Source organism: Sipha flava, unplaced genomic scaffold, assembly GCF_003268045.1.
Source record: "Sipha flava isolate LNK unplaced genomic scaffold, YSA_version1 216_pilon_pilon, whole genome shotgun sequence".
NCBI classification, from domain to species: Eukaryota; Metazoa; Arthropoda; class Insecta; order Hemiptera; family Aphididae; genus Sipha; species Sipha flava.
In genome coordinates, this window is record NW_020272841.1 from 38,630 (window position 1) to 44,724 (window position 6,095).

Here is a 6,095-nt window from a genome sequence, read left to right on the forward strand (position 1 = left end):
TATAATATTTTAAGCAAAATATTTTCTAAACCTCATTTATGTAAAATTTCTGAAATAATAAAGAAACGTGGTATTTTACGTCATAACTATGATGATAAAGTAAGTAAAAAAATTAATTTGAAAATTATTCATGAATTTAGGTAAAAAGCGTTTAGTGTGAATAGTGTGTTACATATAATAAAATATTATACTGTATTTTATATTCTAAATTTTACTCTTTTGGGCGGTGCCTGTGAGAGAACAATTTATTGTAAAACATTTATTTATTTCAAAACGACGATATTCCAGGTAGAAACATAAAAATATACTCTTATCGTCCCCGCCGTTTTTACATGCAGCGAAAAGGTAAAGCGTGCACTAAGATATATGTTGTGTAGTATTGTTATTAAACGTTCACCTTGCCACTATATAAATAGGTGCGTCATACTGTGCGGGCCAGGATCACACAATTTATTACGTGCCACCGTACACCTGCACTAAATGAAAAAAAAAACGGGTATGAGTGATTTTATGTAAGTAGGTCGATCAGCAATGGTCAGATTATGTTGTTGTAAGTGCTATTAAGCTACGTTATAATTACATAAAATATATAATATTTGATTGTGTGAATGTGAATGAAAATTTTTTAAATCTTAATTAACAGAGTTTAGACAAATAATAAATACAATTTTTGATTATTCACGCATACAAAACTATTTAGAAAAACTAAAAAAAAAAAAAATAATATTTATAACAACCAAATATTCATTGATTATTGTAAAAAAAATTTTTTTTAATTTTTATGTTTTTATTTTATTTAAAAATTATTCGTTGTCTTGCAGTTAGTCAGTTAGTTTGATATGAGGAACAATTACAGACGATTTTTCAACAGTTTTTTTTTTATTAATAAATTAATATTACCAATAATAATTGAATACCTAACTAAAATGAACTAATTTAAGTTACGTATAATGCCTATATGTGCGCGCATGCACAAACAACAATTTTTGACTTCCATCTTAGAAAATATTTCCGTTTTTGTTATGAAAAGATGCGGAGTGGGTACACACATATTTTATTTGAATTAATAAACATCACATATTATAATAAACAGAACTCACTCGAATAACATATGAAAAAAAAAAAATAGGAAGAACCATATTTTACGATGCACTATATTAATCCAGATAGTATTACACAATAATTACATATATGAAAAAACTAAGCTCCAATTATTGAGCAAATACCTATATTTTATATTTTGTTTGCCAAATAACAAAGGTGGTACATTAAAAATGACTTTTTTGACATATACGTATTTCAACCAATTTATTTTCAATTGTTTAATAAAATACATTGCGTAACCTTGACTTAAGTACATTTTACGGCGAATGGTGATCACATTTAATTATTTATTCAACGATCTGTATCACTTGTTCTCGATAGATTTGAACAAACCAACTACAAGTCGGATTACTGGTTAGCGTGTCAAAATTCAGCACTTTTAGGATTGCAGATTATTCCGTTGTTACGTTTTGAATAATAAAAATGCGAACGCGCAGCCGGACGCTGACGGATCGCAAAATAAGTGAAAACGTTGTATGCAACGGGAATAGTCGTTTTTGTGCGTTCAATCGGGTTAATATTTAGAAATCCGGACCGTATTGAATCGGATACCACCGCGCCGGTAAACGCGGTAGCTTGTCGCGCAATCGCATAGGTACGTCAGTTCGCCGTTTCCGTTACCGAGGTCGTCCGCGGCGGTCTATGGTGACCGTCTCACGGACGTGTCGAACGTTGTGCGCGGAAAGATTCCGTGCGGTTCAACCTACGATGCATCAACATCGTTCACGATACCAAAGGCACAAGGGCTTAGCCAGGGGGGGGGCAGAGGTAGAGTTTTCCCTTCTGACTTTAGTTAAAAAACATATTAATTTTTAAGAAATGTTCAACTGACCCATTTATATTTAAGCTGACCCAATATTTAAACTGCTTATAACTTTTCAAATTTTTATTTTTTTAATAAATATTTTTTTAAAATTATTTTCTAAATATTCAAATGATCATTTTCTACCTCATGACATAATTTTAATTTTTTTTTAACTATACAATTTTACATGAATATTTTTAATACATCATAATTTTTTTTTTTTTTGTATTTATCTCATAAGTTATAATAAAAGTTCATAAAATAAAAAATTTGACGTAAATAAATATTTAAAAATAATAAATAATTAACACTAAACATGTTTTGATAGTTGGATGCCCCCCTGATAAAATTTTGAACTATGCCATTACTAAGGCGTCTATCATCAAAAATCTAGGGGGACACGTATGATCGGCATTGCTGTATTTATATGCAGGCATTATAGGTACGTACCTTTAGTGGCAAATTTGAATAATTTTTTTTGTTATTAATAATAAATAAAAATTGTTCAAATCTTAAGAAATTATGTTTTAATATTTAAGTAACATTTTTTGCATATTTAACTAATTAATACATATTTAGTATAAATTAATAACTATAATATTTTATTTATAAATATATATTTGACATGAAAACGCCAGGAGGGTATGCCCCCTTGCCCCCCAATGGATGTCCTTGCACGATACCCACCTGATGATTTGGATAAACGAAACCCAAACGTATTTCCGACTCATTACGCACAATATAATTTCTTTTCGACCAACACACCGAGGTCGTAAGCAGCCGGCATTTAATTTTTAGCTAACACGGTACGTACTATACCAGTTACTGTTATACATGCTTTAATACTGTACAACCGTCATGTATTTTTTTATACGCTAATGGAATAATAATTTTTTATTTTAATTTTACTTAGCCATTAGTTTTTTTTTAAACGCATCATCGAATAATAATAACTGGTATTTCTTAGCCTAAGATGTATCATAATAAGATGTAGAAGACGTGTAATATAAATTATAATCATTTAAATATAATATTATTTAGTCAAAATGTTTTTATTATTTATTATAATTTATTTCAATGACAAATTTATTGCAATACCTCTCAAAAATGAAATGTAACTATATGAATTATAATTACTTACAATTTTTTTTAACCTTTTATCGACGTCTAAATATTTTTTCAATTTTTTTGGTGGACTTTTCCCCGCTTCCAACTGAGAATAATATGTATCACGACTAGATTGGATTTTATGAAGACTTAAATAAATAAATGACCACAGTGTTGGATGGCTAACACCCATTTCAGTATTTAATCTAAAAAATTATTAATAAATATGCGTTTGTATTTTATTAAGATTTTTTACCTTCGGTTGGCGGCTTCGGCATAATTATTAGTACGATCCTAATCATTGATTACTCGATCATGTACATTCCACAAAATCAGAGGAAAAAGTGCTGGTCTACGTTCACTTTTCGATCTATTTTTACGGCCAATATAGTTATCTTCAAACCAATCTAAAAGATCTTGTAACTCATCTGGTAAATATTCAGCTAGTTCATCTACTACTTTATCAATATCGTCAATTTTTACAAAAGCTATTGCTGTTATCATTTTAACATAAACAGCAAAATCAGCATTATTATTGTAATTTGTCATCAAACCTAAACTGGATAACTTCAATCGGACATATTTCGTTAAGTGATACAGACATCCATTGATTTGAGCATTAATAAAAATATCTTTTAATGATGATATAGCTGCCTTTTCAAAATCACATAATATAAAATCGGGACACAAATTGGGTTTTAATTGTTTTAATCTATTAAAAAGTCGATGATACGTTTTTGCCTGTTTATTTGGTAAGAGTGCATAAATAAGTGGATGTACACCTCCAATATCTTTCGCCAATATAACGTATACTTGTGCAAAAAGAGGGGGCGAATCTTAAATGTTCCGTCACAAAACCGTACTTTTGATCGTTCTAAAATATTTAAACTACTTGATCTACCAAACATTAAAATTCGATCTGGCCCAGGTCCACTATCGTCGAGTAAAAATTTCTCAGTAACACCTTGAGAAGATGAAAATATAGAATACGTTTCTGGGATTATTAGTGAATTTGAATCAGTAGGTGCAGGTGGGGCTGTTACAATTTGTTGGCGTATTCGTCGAATTTTTTTCTTTAATACACAGATTGATGGTATTGTACCCTAAAAAAATAAATTTCATTTCTATGAAATAATAACCTATGTGCTTATTTCAATAATATTTAATCACTTACTTTGGCTGCTTGTGAAAGACCAGACGTATATTCGTTGAGTACTATTGATGTCGATTCTAAAGTTTGCACCGACCGAATTTTAATATTTGTTACAGCAACTTCTGCTTCAATTTTAGCGGCATCCGAATCATGCGAGTGATCATTGATTTTTTTTATCACAGTTAAATCTTTTACATTAGTATGTATTCTGGCTTTACATATATTTCTATCTCTACACCACCAAAACCGTTTCTTACCGTCTCTACTTAAAGAGTCGAATACATACATAAACCCGTCATCGGCGAAAACATCGCGCTTACGAATTGTTGTTACACTTGTCATTTTAGTACTAACGAGTAATGAATGAATACAAAAAATAGTATATACAGCAAATCTTAGGCCAAGAAATACCAGTTATTATTATTCGATGATGCGTTTTATCTATACTATGTATCTGCGTTTATCGTCAATTGCGATAAAAATGTATGATTGATATCATACTGAAATCATTATTTACTATAATAATATAACACATGAGCACATTGATGCTATATAATATTATTCACCTACTATTTATATAAAATCTAACTGAATAAATCGAATAATTTATATTTAAATATATATTTTATATTTTTCGGCAGATCAACAAAATATACTAATAAATAATTTTTTATTAAAATAAATAAAATTATAACTTCAGTATAATTTATTATTTTTTTTTAACGGCGAAATGTCCTTACGTCGAATTAGCGACGGCGAAACGACGACGGCGATTTGTCCGTGTTCGATATGCAGTGGAACCTCGATAACTCGAACCTCTATAAGTCAAATTTTCGATATCTCGAAGGAATGCCTTAGCCCCCGACTTCCGACATATAATATATGTGATAAATTTTCTCTATAATTCGAATTTCGCTAACTCGAATTTTTCGATAAGTCGAAGTAATTTTAGTTGAATTTTAGCTTATAACTCGAAGGTCAAATAACCAAGTACATATGTATGTATGTATTATTATAAATAACGATAATCGTAATCGAAAACCGATTAATATTATTAATCTTATCATTACCTATACTACTTAAAAGGTACAGTTATAAATTCAACGATATATGTAATATGTCTATAATACGATATAATGTCTATATCTCCGATAAGTTACGTTTATCTACTTTATTAGTGTATTTATTACTGGTAAAATTATACGTCAATTGAAATACGAAATGTATATGTCGATATTTAATATAATGCTGACACAGCAAATGTTCAGTTTATTTTATCAAGGCAAGATGGAAAAACGTAGTTTAAAGTCTCTAACTATCTTTTTATTCTTTTATTCTACTTTATTTATTACATTATACTTTTTTAACATTTTAATAAAATATACATACCTATATAGTACATACATTATTAATTTATTAGTAAATACATAAATAAATAAAATTATAAAATTAAAGTCTTTGTGTTTTTAAATAAAAAATATTTTCGATAACTCGAATTTTTTTTTCGCCCCCAACCGATTCGAGTTATCGAGGTTCCACTGTATATATATTATATACATATAATTAGGGTTCGGAAGTTATAGGAGCCAAAAAAGACAAAATATGCATGAAAAAATGTGAAATTTGAAGAAAAAATTTTGTTTATTTATTAAAAGTTAATTATTAAATTTGAAAAACTTATATTTAAAAATTATACTGTTGAAAACTAAAATATGGCGCATAACCGGTTGGCATTTGAGACTTTATTAAACTGAAAAAATATTTAACAAATATATTTTCAGTATTTGTGAAATATGTAATAAATACATGTTGTATAATACCTGTTAAGTTATTGTTTTGAACCACTAAGGTTAGGATTAGTGCTCGACCGACGGCCAGCGCGTAAAATAAATTGGTTAAGAATAAAAAATATTAATTTTCTAGAAA

The 6,095-nt window shown here is 28.8% G+C and overlaps 1 pseudogene; it reads right to left on the minus strand.

Annotated features, from left to right (window-relative positions):
- Positions 1–2,990: 2,990 nt before the first annotated feature.
- On the minus strand, positions 2,991–4,511 carry LOC112682955 (annotated as a pseudogene).
- Positions 4,512–6,095: the final 1,584 nt, after the last annotated feature.